The sequence below is a fragment of the Nelumbo nucifera genome, chromosome 1, assembly GCF_055504915.1.
Source record: "Nelumbo nucifera cultivar China Antique chromosome 1, China Antique-T2T, whole genome shotgun sequence".
Taxonomy (NCBI): domain Eukaryota; kingdom Viridiplantae; phylum Streptophyta; class Magnoliopsida; order Proteales; family Nelumbonaceae; genus Nelumbo; species Nelumbo nucifera.
This window is the reverse complement of record NC_142649.1, coordinates 186,737,600-186,743,434: the sequence shown is the minus strand read 5'-3', so window position 1 is coordinate 186,743,434 and position 5,835 is coordinate 186,737,600. Positions and strand designations below refer to the sequence as shown.

At 42.9% G+C, this 5,835-nt stretch overlaps 1 pseudogene; it reads right to left on the bottom strand.

Moving 5' to 3' along the window:
- Positions 1–2,471: 2,471 nt before the first annotated feature.
- Positions 2,472–3,089, bottom strand: LOC109114618 (secreted RxLR effector protein 161 pseudogene; annotated as a pseudogene).
- Positions 3,090–5,835: the final 2,746 nt, after the last annotated feature.

The window sequence follows — 5,835 nt, the reverse complement described above, 5'->3', positions numbered from 1 at the left end:
GGTCGTCGGCCAGCACTTCGAACTGGTTTTTAGCAAGCAGAGGTTCGAGCTGCGAGCGTTGAGGTGATATCGGCCTAACCGGCTGGGAAGCCCCCGACCTAACGGCAGGCTGTGAGGCAGGGGTAGGGGGTCTTTCCTTCCTTCCATGGGACGACACCGAGGTCTCTCCTTGGCGGGAAGGAAGTTCACTTCGGCGGTGAGGCTTGGTAGGCTGTGCAGTTGGATGCCGTGGAGGGAGTGAAGGAAATTGTTGCTGATACTGGTATTGGGACACTTGGTGCAACACTTGCTGCTGGTGGAACTGGAGTTGCTGGAACTGTTGCATCTGAGCCTGCATGGCTCGCATGCACTGCATTAGATCCTCAAGCTGACCTTGGCTGGCCACCGGAGGGAGGATGGTGGGTTCAGTGAAGGTTATTCCGACTGTAGAGGGCAGTGGAACAGTCACTGGTGCCACCGTCTGGGGCACAGTCAGACTAGGAACCCTATCCACAGAGAGGGGGACGGTGAACTGGCCGATGCAGACGCTGGGTAACTAGGGTTGTTCCTCATGGATTTTCCGGCGTCCGGTGTTGCTGGAGGAAGCCATAGGTGTCAATGATGCTGATGAGTTCTTTGGAGAAAGTTGCAGAGAAGTTAGAGGAAGGCCTTTTGAGGCGTTTCCCACAAACGACGCCAAATGATGCAGCACGATGTGGGCACTCCTAGCTGGCTGAGACTTGGCTCCTATCTGTGACGGACGACACCTGAGAGGAAGAGGAAGGTGAAGGATTCCCGGGGAGCTCTCCTGGTGGGAACACTCCAATGGCTAAGTTAGAACTCCGAGGAAAACTCAAGGAAAACACTGAGAGTTAAGAGTGCTGAAAGTGCTAGCTTCAATACCTTTGCTTCGTGAGGGTCGGGGTCTTCTTATACCGGAGCTCAGTCACATCCGGCGTAACCGCCACTACTACTGCCAGGATTGAGGTGGCAGGTGCAGGATGCTGCTACAGGGTACGGACTCATCAGGCATGCCATGCTTTTCAGAGACGGCAGGCACGCCACCGCCTGGCAAGAGATGTGGGCACTGCCACCAGATCCGGCAGGTACGGATGCCAGGCGGATCTTCCCTGCAGGCTGCCGAACTACTTTGCACCAAACCACCTGAGGATGGGTTGCCTTGCACTGAGGTACCGAGGTACGCCGAGGTGCTCGCACTGGAAGCGAGCCTCGAGCAAGTACGAACAGGAGTTTCAACGGTGCTGCCCCGAGGTGTTTCTCCCTCGGGACACTTAGCCAAAAGCTGGGGTGCCCTCTTCTTAGAAAGGGAGAGCTCGGAGCCCCTTAGGAGGAGCTCGGGTCTCAAGGGGAGCTCGGGTTCCTTCGGAGGGAGCTCGGGGAGCTCCATCCTCAGGCTTGGGGCGGGCTGGGCCTCACTTCTTGGCGAGCTGCTACACCTGTCGAGTCGTTTGGTCGGGCCTCGGCGAGCTTGTTGCGCCGAGTTGTGGCCAGGCTATCGCGTTGAGTTATCACTTATGCTAGGTCATGTCCCCGTATCCCCGTGCTACGAGGTCGGGGCAAATCACCCTACATCATTTAAGAACTTAAAGTAGCCTGGATATTGTTTCTTGGAACACAATTCTTTCAGGTTTCCATGAAAACCAGGATGTGCTAAGATTTACTGGAGCTTGATCTTGGAACACAATTCCTTCAAATGCATCAAATTGGGCTCTCCCTTGGCCTTGGTGTCGTGACTTATACTACTATTTTTCTTAACTTTGCTCAGATATTCAAGATTGTCTTCTGGGATTTCAGTTTCATTCCTTTGTAATTAAATCTGCATTTGACTCTAAAACATTTATTTGGAATGCACTTATAACGATGTACTCAAGGTGGGTGTTGCAAAAAAAAAACAGAGGCAATACAGTAGGAAATATCTAGTGAATGAAAACAACTCACTGCATAATTTCATTAAGGAATGGTCTTTAAATAGGCACCTACATCAACAGAAAGCATAAAAATAGGAACCAATAACCACTAAGCTAAAGATTTGGTAAAATCACAACCACTTAACAAACTTGTTGAAGACTAGTTCAGCAATGCTCCAACTAATAACTATCTTCCTAAAAACTAGGACAGCTGACCAACAAATAACAAAAATAAAGATTTTTTTTAACAAACCCTCCCTTAAACTGATGTCTACAGACATCCAATTTAAAACATTCAGAATCCCCTCAAACTGAGTCTACCAGACTGCAAACTCCAAGTAATTTCCTCAACTTCAGAAAAATAGCTAATTTGAGGGACTTAGTAAAAATATCAGCAACTTGGTCCCCACTTCTACAATAAACGAGATCAATGACTTCATCCTTTGTAAGATCACGCAAGAAGTGATACCTCACGTCTATGTGCTTGCATCTTCCATGAAGAACAGGATTTTTGGAGAGCTTAATTGCTGAGTTATTGTCACAGCAAATCTGGGTAGAACCTGGTTACTCAAAATGCATCTCCTTGAGAATTTTTCTCAACCAAAGTGCTTGACAAGCACAAGAAGCTGCTGCTACAAACTCGGGTTCTGTTGTTGACAAAGTAACTAATGACTGCTTCTTTGATGACCACGAAACAACTGCAAAACCCAACATAAAAACATATCCAGATGTGCTTTTTCTGTCATCCAAATCTCTAGCATAGTCACTGTCTATAAATCCAATCAAGCATGATTGTTCACCCTTCTTGTATAAAAGCCCGAGTTCAGTAGTACCACGCAAATACCGAAGAATCCTCTTTGCAGCTAAAAGATGAATATCCTTTGGTTGCTCCATATACCTGCTAATAAGACTTACAACATACATTAAATTAGGTCGTGTTGCTGTCAAGTACATTAAACTTCCAACCATTTGCTTGTAAAGAGTGCTGTCAACCCCTTTTCCTGCTGGATTTTTCACAAGCTTCAATCCTGTCTCAACTAGTGTAGTGGTTGAGTTACAGTTCTTCATATCAAACCTGTCCAAAATTTCTTGGGCATATTTCTTTTGAGACACAAAAATTCCAGCATCAGATTGCACTACTTCTATGCCAAGAAAGTAATGCATTATCCCAAGATCAGACATTTAAAACTCAACCATCATGGATTGTTTAAAGTTTTCAAACATTGTTCTATCATTTCCAGATTATATCAAATCGTCTACATATAAGCACACAATAAGCAATTTTCCTCCATTTTCCTTTTTTGTGTAAAGCGTATGCTCGTATGGGCATTTTTTGAAACCTTCCTTTAAAAAATAAGAATCTATACGACTGTACCAAGCTCTAGGTGCTTGTTTTAGTCCGTATAGAGCCTTTTTTAATTTGTAAACTTTATGCTCACTGCCGAGTTTCACATAACCAGGAGGTTGATCAATAAATACCTCTTCTTTTAAATCTCCATGTAAAAATGCAGATTTCATGTCCAATTGGAAAATGGGCCATGAGTTTTGTGCTGCTAATGCAATCATCAATCTGATTATATCATGTCTGGCTACAAGAGCAAATACTTCTTTGTAGTCCACACCAAAATCTTGTCTATAACCTTTGACCACCAAACGCGCCTTGTACTTGTCAACTTTGCCATTCTCCTTCAAGTTCATCTTGTAAACCCACTTAACACCAATCGTCTTTTGTCCCTTTGGAAGGTCAGTCAATTCCCATGTTTTATTTCTTTCAATAGCTGCAATATCTTCATCCATGGTTTTCTGCCATTTTTCTTCTTTGACAGCAACTTCAAAAGTTGTAGGATCACAATCTAAAAATAGAGCAAAATGTGTAAGTGGATCATCAATATCATTTATGTTGGGTACCTCATAGTCTGACATCCATGCTAGTCTTCTTCTGACACGTTGAGAACGAGAACCTGCTGCAGCATCAAGTTGTTCATCTGATTCTGTTGTTGGTGGTGAAGTTTCAGAGGCTGTAGGGATGTCATTTTGAGTATTATGAGGGGCTGGAATTGCTAGAGCATTTTGTTGTTGCTGCTGTTGCGTTTCATCTGCATCTCCCTCATCAAAATCTGATGGAAGTTGCTGTCCACCTGTATTGTTGCTCCATAACCATGTCTTTTCTTCATAAAAAATGACGTCACGACTAATAACAATTTTCTTGATAATAGGATTATACAATTTGTAAGCCTTTGAATGATCACTAAAACCAAGAAAAATGCATTTTTCACCTTTGTCATCTAGCTTTCTTCTTCTTTGATCTGGAACATGGGCGTACGCTATACACCCGAACACACGCAGATGATCTACAGCTGGTCTATTCCCACTCCATGCTTCTTCAGGAGTTATATTTTGAACAACTAGTGTGGGGCTTCTATTCAAAATATAAACACTCCAACTGACTGCTTTAGGCCAGAAACTCTTAGGAAGACCACTTCTTTGTTGAAGGCTTCGCACCATATTGAGAATCGTTCTATTTTTCCTCTCGCTTACACCGTTTTGCTAAGGTGTATAAGCTGCGGTCAGCTGTCTTTTAATTCCATGTTTGCCACAAAAATCAGCAAACTCTTGTGAGTTGTACTCTCCACCTTGGTCAGTACGTAAAATCTTAATTGGACTGCCAACTTCATTTTCAGCTAGTGCTTTAAACCTTTGAAAGGTTGTGAAAGCCTCCGACTTTTTCTGCAGAAAGTACACCCAAGTTTTTCGGATAAAGTCATCAATAAATGATATAAAATATCGTTTACCTCCATTTGATGTTGGTATAATTGGCCCACACAAATTAGAATGTACTAGTTCCAGTGCCTTCTTAGCCCTCCAAGATTTTCCTTTTGGAAAAACATCTCTATGTTGTTTGCTAACAACACATTCCTCGCAGATTTCTGAAGGAGACTCAAATTTGGGAAGGCCTGCCACCATGTTTTTCTGCTGCAAGGTCTTCAAACCACCAAAACTGAGATGGCCATAGCGAAAATGCCATAGCCATGCTGTGTATTTTAGTTTTGCAGCGAGACATCATTTGTGGGTAATGTGATGGAGATACAAAGGAAACATCCGATTTACTGTCATCTGTACTTGGGCAATTAAACCCAACTTGTCATCTTGGATTTGACAAACTCCATCCTTAATTGAGATATCATATCCCTTTTCTTGAACCTGGCCAACACTAAACAGATTAGTTTTTAGATTTGGAACAAATAACACATTGGAAATAGAATGAGACTTTCCTTTGGTTTGAAGTAAAACACTTCCTTTTCCCAAAACAGATACTCTAGAGTTATCACCAAATTTAATAGTATCTCGGAATGATTCATCCAAATCAGAGAAAATTGATTTGTCTCCACACATATGGTTTCTGCAACCCGTATCCAAGTACCATAAATTCGGGTGAGTTTCCTCCATAGTATGACACACCATTAGGAGAGAAACTTCTTCTTCTTTTTCCTTTTCTGCAAAGTTAGACTTTTCCCCTCGATGTTTATTTAAATTTGTATGGCATTCTGAGCGATAGTGACCATACTTGTGACAACAATAACATTCCACCTTGGATTTGTCAGCTGACTTTGGTTTAGATCCTGTTGAACTTTGAGCATCACGAGCCTTCCAGTTTCCTTGAGATTCAACACCTTTCTTGTCTCCTTGTCTCTGGTGTGTATTCTTGCCTTTCCATCCACCCTTTCCATGTCCTCTTGAGCTTGTTGCTGCCTACAATGGTTGTTCTTCATTGTCTTGCTGGGTTATTTTCTGCTCATGAACCAGCAAAGAGTTTTGCAATTCATCTGTTGAAAGAATATCAATGTCTTTAGACTCTTCAATAGAACAAATCACAAAATTAAACTTGGGTGTCATTGAACGAAGGATCTTTTCAACAATGGTCACATCC